The sequence below is a fragment of the Magnolia sinica genome, chromosome 9 (genome assembly GCF_029962835.1).
Source record: "Magnolia sinica isolate HGM2019 chromosome 9, MsV1, whole genome shotgun sequence".
NCBI lineage: Eukaryota > Viridiplantae > Streptophyta > Magnoliopsida > Magnoliales > Magnoliaceae > Magnolia > Magnolia sinica.
Window position 1 is genome coordinate 33,712,129 of NC_080581.1, and position 8,451 is coordinate 33,720,579.

The 8,451-nt window shown below is 38.0% G+C and overlaps 1 long non-coding RNA gene across 1 annotated transcript; it reads left to right on the plus strand.

Annotated features, from left to right (window-relative positions):
- The first annotated feature begins 6,127 nt into the window (after positions 1-6,127).
- Positions 6,128-6,404, plus strand: LOC131256233 (uncharacterized). Its single transcript, XR_009176684.1, has 2 exons — positions 6,128-6,249; positions 6,333-6,404. It is a non-coding gene; the product is annotated as an uncharacterized LOC131256233 (long non-coding RNA).
- The last annotated feature ends 2,047 nt before the right edge of the window (positions 6,405-8,451 follow it).

Genomic DNA, 8,451 nt, shown 5'->3' on the forward strand with positions numbered 1-8,451 from the left:
CACTTCCGGGTCCTTAGGCTTTTCAGCCCTAACCGGAATGGTTTTGTCAATAATCTTTCCACTCCTAAGAGTGGTGATGGATTTAGCTTGCTCCATCTGATTTGAAGAGCTTGGGTCGCTAACTTCATATTGCGGTTTAGGATTGGGAAGGGTTGAGCTGGGAAGCTCCCCTTGTTCCCAATCGTATTTTCAGCCTTAAGTCCTTGTATTGCTTTTGTAAGGTCTTGGAAGGCCTGTAGTATGCCCTGATTGAAAAGCTCTTGCTTTTAAAAATGTTTCAGAACCGAATCCTCTTGAGGTTTCTCTTGAGTTGGATTTTGATTTAGGTAACCTTGAGGTGTAGCGGTTTGTCCATTCCTCCAACTGAAGTTGGGATGATTTCTCCAGCCAGGATTGTATGTGTTAGAGGTGGGCCCACTGAAAGGTCTTTGGTAATTGCTTACAGCATTGGATTGCTCATTTAATACCTCTTGAAAGGCAGAGATAGTTGGACAGTTTTCAGTAGTTTGAATGTTGCAACCACAGATGCTACAAACAATTTCCTTAGCCTTTTCCTTCTTAAATTCCATGGCCTCGAGTTTCTTAGTGAGATTAGCTACCTTAACATTAATATCATCGTCTTCTCTCAGGAGATACATTCCACCCCTTTCCTTGGAGTGAGTCGGCCTAGACGTAGTACTAGGTCTATGGGAGATATCCCATGTTTGTGTGTTCTCAGCAAGTTTATCAAAGTAATCCCACACTTCATCGACTCCTTTATTCATAAACTCCCCATTACACATCGTCTCGACTAATTGGCGCATGGGAGATGTCAGTCCATCATAGAAAAAGTTCGTGATGCGCCACGTTTCAAAACCATGTTGTGGGCATGAACTGACAAGATCCTTGAACTGCTCCCAACATTGGAAGAATGTTTCATCTTCCCTTTGGGCGAAGTTCATGATCGACTTTCTTAGGGTGTTCGTCTTATGGTATGGGAAAAACTTCTTAATGAACTCCCTTGTCATGTCATTCCATCTGCCAATTGATCGAGGACGTAGTGAATGTAACCACGTCTTGGCTTTCTCTTTCAAAGAAAAGGGAAAGAGTTTCAACCTGACCGTGTCATCAGACACGTTAAGAAAGTATAAGGTAGCTATGATCTCGTCAAATTCTTTTAAATGTAAGTAAGGATTCTCTGACTCAAGCCCATGAAATTTAGGGAGGAGTTGGATCACCCCTGGCTTGATATCCATGTGTCCTTCATTCTCAGGAAAAACCATGCATGAGGGCGTACTCACCCTCGCCGGTTGTAAGTAATCTCGTAAGGTACGAGGCGGGGGTGCTTGATGTACCTCATTCTCATCCTGAAGATCTTCTACCCTAGGTTGGGGTAGAAGAGGTTGATTTTCAGCCATATCCTCAATTAACTCAGGGGATTTCGAGCGGTGTCTAGTCCTACGATGGACAGTTAACCCCTTAACTAATCCTCCTTCAGTCAAGAGACGTCGAGTGTTGTCACGAGCCCACTTGGGCATGAAACACTCGCAGCCCTCAATCAAATTCTAAACCTAATCCTAAGAAGGGAAATAAAAATCTAAACAGAGAGAGGGTTGGAAGGAAGTTACCAAATTGGAGTCCCTAAATTGAAACCTGTAAAATAGAACAAAACAAGTTAGTTTCTAAGAATAGCAAGCCTATAAAATTCCTAAGAAGAGAAATATAGAAATAAAAAGAAACAAGGAAGAATTCCTAAATTAGAAAGTAGAAATTTAGAAAGAGCGTACCGAATTTAGAAATTTCTAATAAGCCTACAAAACAGAAAAGTTAGTTTCTAAACAGAAAGTCTTAAAATAGAAAATTTCTAAATATAAAATAGGAAATAAAATTAGATTCTAAAAGAGTTAGAATTAGAAACTTACTAAAAAGGAATCCTAATCTAGAAATAGTAAGGAAGAGAGAAATTACCAATTTAGAAACCTATCTCAGAATCCTACAAAATAAGAAAGTTGGGTTAGTTTCTAAAAAAAGGAAAACTATCTAAAAATAGAAAGTTTATTTAAATAGAAGATTTCTAAAACTTAAAGGAAAACCTAGAATTAGAAAATTCTAAAATAAATCCTAAAAATCAGAAAGGTCCTAATCTTAAACTAATCCTAAAACCAGTTATCTTCAGGAAACGTAGCCGTCAATCCCCGGCAATGGCGCCAAAAACTTGTTCACACCCCAAGTGCAGGGTTGTGATGTAGTAATAAACTCGGTAAGACCGAGGTCGAATCCACAGGGACTGAAACCTGTACGTTATCTAAAAATAACCAGATCTAGAACTAGGCTAAGATGAAATCTAAACCAATTGTGATTTGAGGAATAATGGTGAAATATTAATTTAAACTTAAAGAATTCAGAGAAAGTGAACTAGGGATTCAGAGGATCCACTTGTAGAGATCAGGGAGATCTTATGCCTACTTCATGGATATTATACTGAACTTACTTGATATAGTTTTCAAGAGATGAAAGGTATAAGAATTAGGTATGATTCCATCACAAATCCATGCCTAAGAGACAAGGTAAACAACAGAACTTAGACCAATCCATAACCAACCAAAAGATGTATGAGTGTTCGGAAGGATCCCATCATCCAACCATTTCTATGAGACGATGGCGAACAACAGGGTTTCCGAACATCAAAATAAAAGGAAAGGAATTATTCAAGCCATCACAGATCTACTGTAATTTAAATCACAACAAACCATTAATGACTAAAAGAATTTCTTAAATCAAAACAAAGTCAATCAGTTCAGTTCAATCAAACCTTTAGAAGCTCCCATCACGCCACAAGCTTCACCTCTTAGCCCTAGCTAAGGGATTTAGCCTAACATAATCATAGAAAAAAGAAGAAAAATAAAGAAAAAATACATAAAAATTCCAAACACTTCTCTCTCCACCTCTCTCTCTCTATCTGACGTCCCCTATTCAAGCACACCCTCTTCTCCACGTTTGGAACTCTTTTTATAGCTTTTGGAGTGGTGGAAATCAGATTTGGGAAGCTATCGCACGCGCAGCGAAAGCCTTTTCGCAGCCGAGTTCGAGGCTTCATAACTCTCGCGTTCCTTGCATTATTTCTGTAAAATCAGCGTCTCTTGGAAGTATTTTGGCTGACCTACACGATGGACGGTTCAAATCTGCCATATGATCAAAGATGGTGGGCCACAACTGCTCGAAAAATCCGATTTCGCGGACGTGTATAGCCTTTCGCACGTCCGGCGCTGACGTGATCGGTGGGTCCCACAGAGGTATTTTCAGGGAAATCCACCCCATCCATTAGATTCAAGATGAAATTTCAGTCAAGAATGGGTGATTTTGAACGTCCATTGACGCGGCTTAGAGAAAAAATCACCTCAAAAATCATTTTGAATGTCGCGGGACCGCCAGTTTGTGGCCTCTATATCGCACACGTGTGCTTGCATGGGTCTAAAAGTTCAGCAAGGTTTTGTAGTAGTCGAGGCCCTCTACACGATGGACGGTTTGGATTGTCCACTGGGACAATGTGTGGGGCCCACTAGCGTCCGCAAAAACGGACAGCGTCCGTCTGTTTTGCCGCGTGAAACGGCAATTGCGGTATTTGTGAAGGAGACGTGGGTCAGCACTGCTGACTCGCGTTTGTTGGCTCGATGCGGCTTTTTCTACGTGTGCTATGCACACACACACGTGTAAAGTGGGACCTGCCTTGCTTCTTTTGATAAATCCACATCGTCCATCTGGTTTCCCATCTAATTTAATGGGTTGAGACCAAAATTGGAGTATATCCAGATATCAGGCGGGCCAGAATTAATGGTTTATGGGCTGATCTATCAGTTGGGGCGCTTCTATAGTGATCCGAGGGCTGAAATTTGATATGTACAGTTAATTTATGGCCCTCAAGCCATGTATGAAGTTTTGAGCCAATCAGATGGCGTGAACTATGTGATCTTGCATTTTTCACCATTATCGGGCCTCTTTAACGTGAATGGCTTGATTTCTTCGGATCCTTGGTGTGTAATTCCATCGATCTTGGTCCCCTGGAGTCCGTCCGTTGCCTTGGGTGTCATCAGAGCGTTAAATCCATGGTTTAAGCACCCTTTTTCAGTTCATGCTTGTAAATACACTCTGCATCAGAAACACGATTAAATCAGGCTATTAAACTGTATCAATGATTGTAAATCCATGCAATAACTGGGTCTGATATGCAATATTTGACCCTCAACAGATTCTTTAGTTGTATGATTATACATTTAAACAATTGACCTAATGTACATATGAATTCATAAAGGATTCTTAATTGTTTAAGTCTTTTGATAGAAAAGTACTTCTCCCTTAAGAAAAAAAGAAAGTACCTTTTGTTTCTTTAAAAAAGAGGAAGTGCCTTTCTAATTTTAATATTTTCAATGATTTGTTATATTTAGAATTTGTTGAAACACATTAGTCTAATCTTCGCTTGTCATCCTGGGATTGTATGAAGCCTTGCATCTCGCATCTTAATTATCTATTTTCAATTTGCTTCTTGAGCAACTTAAGCAGTCCTAGCTATCCTACTTATCTATTTTTAGTCTATGTTTTGACTTCTACAAGTTAGATCTTGTATAAGTTGGCTAGGCTTGTGTCCAGCTCTACACTTAGTAGATTCTTTGAGAGGCCCCTCTCATCTACAACGTTTCATGTAATCGGGACTGTTTTTTTTTCTGACATTTTTGGCAAATATGAGGGTGATTATGATTCCTTACTGCAACTACTAGGGGCTAGACTCCTATTTTATAGTTCACTACCATCTCAAAATGATGATCTCTTCCACCATACACATGTATGGAAATTCAGACTAGCCAAACTATTGAGCTGATCTTGGGTGGAGTAAGACTGAGCAAATGCTAATAACTATCTGATGTATGTCGTTGAATTGGTAATACTTGTTGTGTTTCTTTTAACCACCCACCAATCAGATGGCTAGGATTGCTACATAGTGTGATTTTCAAGAAATCCTCCACCATAGTGTGCCCCACAGTTTGGATGGTTGGAATAGCAGTATGTGTGCCATGTTAAGGAGGATTAGGTGGTATGGGACATGGGATTAGGTGATGGAATTGTACTTATTCTGTGCAAATTCCATCCAACCCTTGTAAATGACCAAAGGATTGGATGAATACAAGTATCATATCATCCAGTCCCAATAGTAAAAACTGCAGGATTTCTGGTGGAGATACACTGCAGCTTTCACAATTGGAATCCATTATTCCAATAGGCCTTGAGAACTCAACAATCAAACTACCATTCCACAATTTGGGTTTTTGATTTGTTGAGAATGTGCATTTGTTATTAGTGGTTGGGTTTTTTTTTTTTTTTTTTTAATAATTTGCAAATGCGAATTCTTTGTGATTTTTGAATTTCCAGATTGCAGGGTGTATGGTTGCTCTACTGGTAGTGGTGGCTACTCTACTGGCAGCAGTGCCGTTCTACTTTGTGATTTTCATTCTATTGTTGTTATTTTCTTAAAGCAAGATTCTCACTTGAAATTCATTCCACCAACAAATCCATTGTAAATAGGGAATTATATTAGAGAAATCCCCATTCCAAGAACTCTTTAATTTTTCTTGAATGCAATTGATTTCCTGATGTAATTGGACCTAAATAACCCTTTGGAATGATGCCATAAAGCATTTGATATATTTGAAAAAGTTGATTTTTATTTTATTTTATTTTATAAAGCTTCTAGATGTTTGATCTTGAAACAAAAACATAAAAACTGGATATGACTGTTGGATATAGAACTCCATGCATCAAAACAACCTTTATCTTGTTAACAAGCTTAGAATAAAGAAAATGGGAAAAAAGGAAAGAAAATGACAATTCCTTAGTGACTATATGTGTGATGTTCGTTTGATAAGCTTCTTCTCTAAACCTTAACTCGGATCTGTTGTGAAATAATCTGAACTGATCAGGTGATCATACAAACAGGGCAACTAGTGATTAGTTTGCAATAAATTATCAATTTGTTTTAGTCAGGAGGTTATGGTTCTATTTTTTATTATCTTTTGCTAATAAGAAATGCTCAGCCACCCATTTGAAATGGCAAAGACTTAGAACTTATCTTTTCCTCTTCTTTTTCTTTCATTAAAGTTAAGAGCAGCATATTTGTTTGGTGTGGATGCTTGTTATCCAAACCCAAAGGCTTTTGAATGCCACATTAATGTGAAGGTACCTGACACCTCTGTAGGGTAGAATTGGAAGTTTTCTTTGCAGGTAGCTATCTTTTGATAGCTGGTATTTACCATTGCCACCAATTTTCCTTGCATACTACAAGGAGGGGCCTATATTTTCCCCAGATGGAAAGTTATGATATAGTGGTTCTTGATTCAAGATTGTCTATAGAGGACTTCAGAACACAGAGCAATCAGGTAAATCTAGTAATAATGGACTACACTTGAAGTAAACTAAGAAAAAAAGGAAAGTTAACCAAACTCTATTGGCATAGTTTATCTACAATTCCTCATTAGACTACATCTTTAATGAGTTCACTGTGAAACTACCTATCAGTCCGTGACTCAGATTCTTGACAACTTTACTGCAAACAGTTATGATGCTGAAAATTCGAAAGGGGTAGAGTATTTGGAGGCCAATGACATCTCATCTGTTGCAAATCAGATAGATTTGATTCTAAGGATTACTTCTTTGTTTCCGTTTGATCGTGGTCCGACATTGATGGTCTATCCAATCATTTCAACTAAAGGTGGATTCCTTAATAGAAACAGGTTGTACACCATTTCCATTGGCCACCTGTTCTCAGCCCCTTGTTCTTGTTGGAGACAGCAACTGTACATTGACTTCATCAATGGAGCAGAACACATTAACCAAGGAATAAGAAAATGTTAGATCATTAACTATACTATCAGATTATTATTATTTTTTCTTTCAAGTTATTCTTTGCTTTCAAATATGCATTTTATGTTTTGTGTAACATTCTGTAGCATTTGAAGTAAGAAACTGATTGATTATATATATTTCTATAACCTGCATCCTTGGATCTCCAGACAGAAAAGTACAAGTGAATGGCCCACAGAGCACCGTCTAGTAGCGACTTGCTACTGACAACGCCAGTATGCAATTTGTGTCCGAACATCAAGCTATTTCATATTTCTAGTGTACCATTGGCTACTCATCCAGATTTGGATCCATATTTTCAAAGAATTGCAGATGGAGACTTGTCACCTATACTTACTGGGAGATTCATAACAACCATATCATTAAGGTCTTGTTTCTGATTCTACTTTTGCTTCATGTACCTACTTTGAACATATGATCAATGAACTGAGGCAAAATATTTGTTTCTTGAAGTTCTGGTACTACATAGGGAAAGCCCAATTTTGTTCCACTTAATGAGGAATTGATGAAATCGACGTTGTAGATATTTTGTATGCCCTATGCTTTTAGAAACAGGTAAATGAGATTTGAGACTCTTGTTTCAATTTTAGAAAATTTCTTGCTTCAATTTGTTGATGGTGTGCTTCCCATCGATTTGGATCTCACAGTTGTTCTTTGGCTGTTTCATCAATCAAATATATGTTATCTCAAAAAAGATTTCCACTACAGAATTTAGCACTTACTGTAATTTCTGTTTGGGTTCCTCATAAAATAGTGCGGTTCCTCATAAAATAGAGCATTTCCAGTATCATGGAGATTTTCTTAATTTCTATTTGATATGTTTGGGTTTCCTCATAAAATGCATGCCAGCATTGAAACCATGGTATCATAAACTAGTCATAACAGGCCATGTGCATAGTGGCTGGTTATGAATGAGCAGAATGAAGGGGCAATTGTTATTACCCACAGATATATATTCTCAGATCTTCTGGGCCAGTTCAGGTCACTAGCTCAACCCATTAATGAGCAATATGGGTGGCTCAAGTCAGGTAGAGTTCAACCTAAGTCCAACCCATTTACTTAAATGAGCCATTTCTAACCTGAGCCTGACTCACTATTTGTTTGGATGCCTATAACTTTTTTGAGTTGTAAATGCATTACCTGAAAGTGAGTCTCATGTGTAAGTTATTTACAGGTAAGTGAAATTGCTGAAAAGCTGTGACTTACCGCTGCGCTTCTAGCTAACTCGCTTGTGGCTTATAACTTTGTTTCTCAATCACTCACTGGTGAGATTTCCCTTTAGTGGGGTGTGTGTGTGTGTGTGTGTATATATATATATATCTTATTGTTTCTTCTTTTTTAAGTTTTGCTTCAAATTTATCCTTGTGTTATCAACATAAACTACTGGAAATAGAAAATACGCTTATGATATTGACACCTTAGCTTGATTGGCAAGTATTACAGGTGTGACATAGAAGTTGTTAGATCAATATATGGGTGCATGATATTTGAAAATCCTTGTTGGTCTGCAAGTCTTGGGCTATAGCAATTTCAGGGCCTTACTGTTGGCAAGATATAGACATT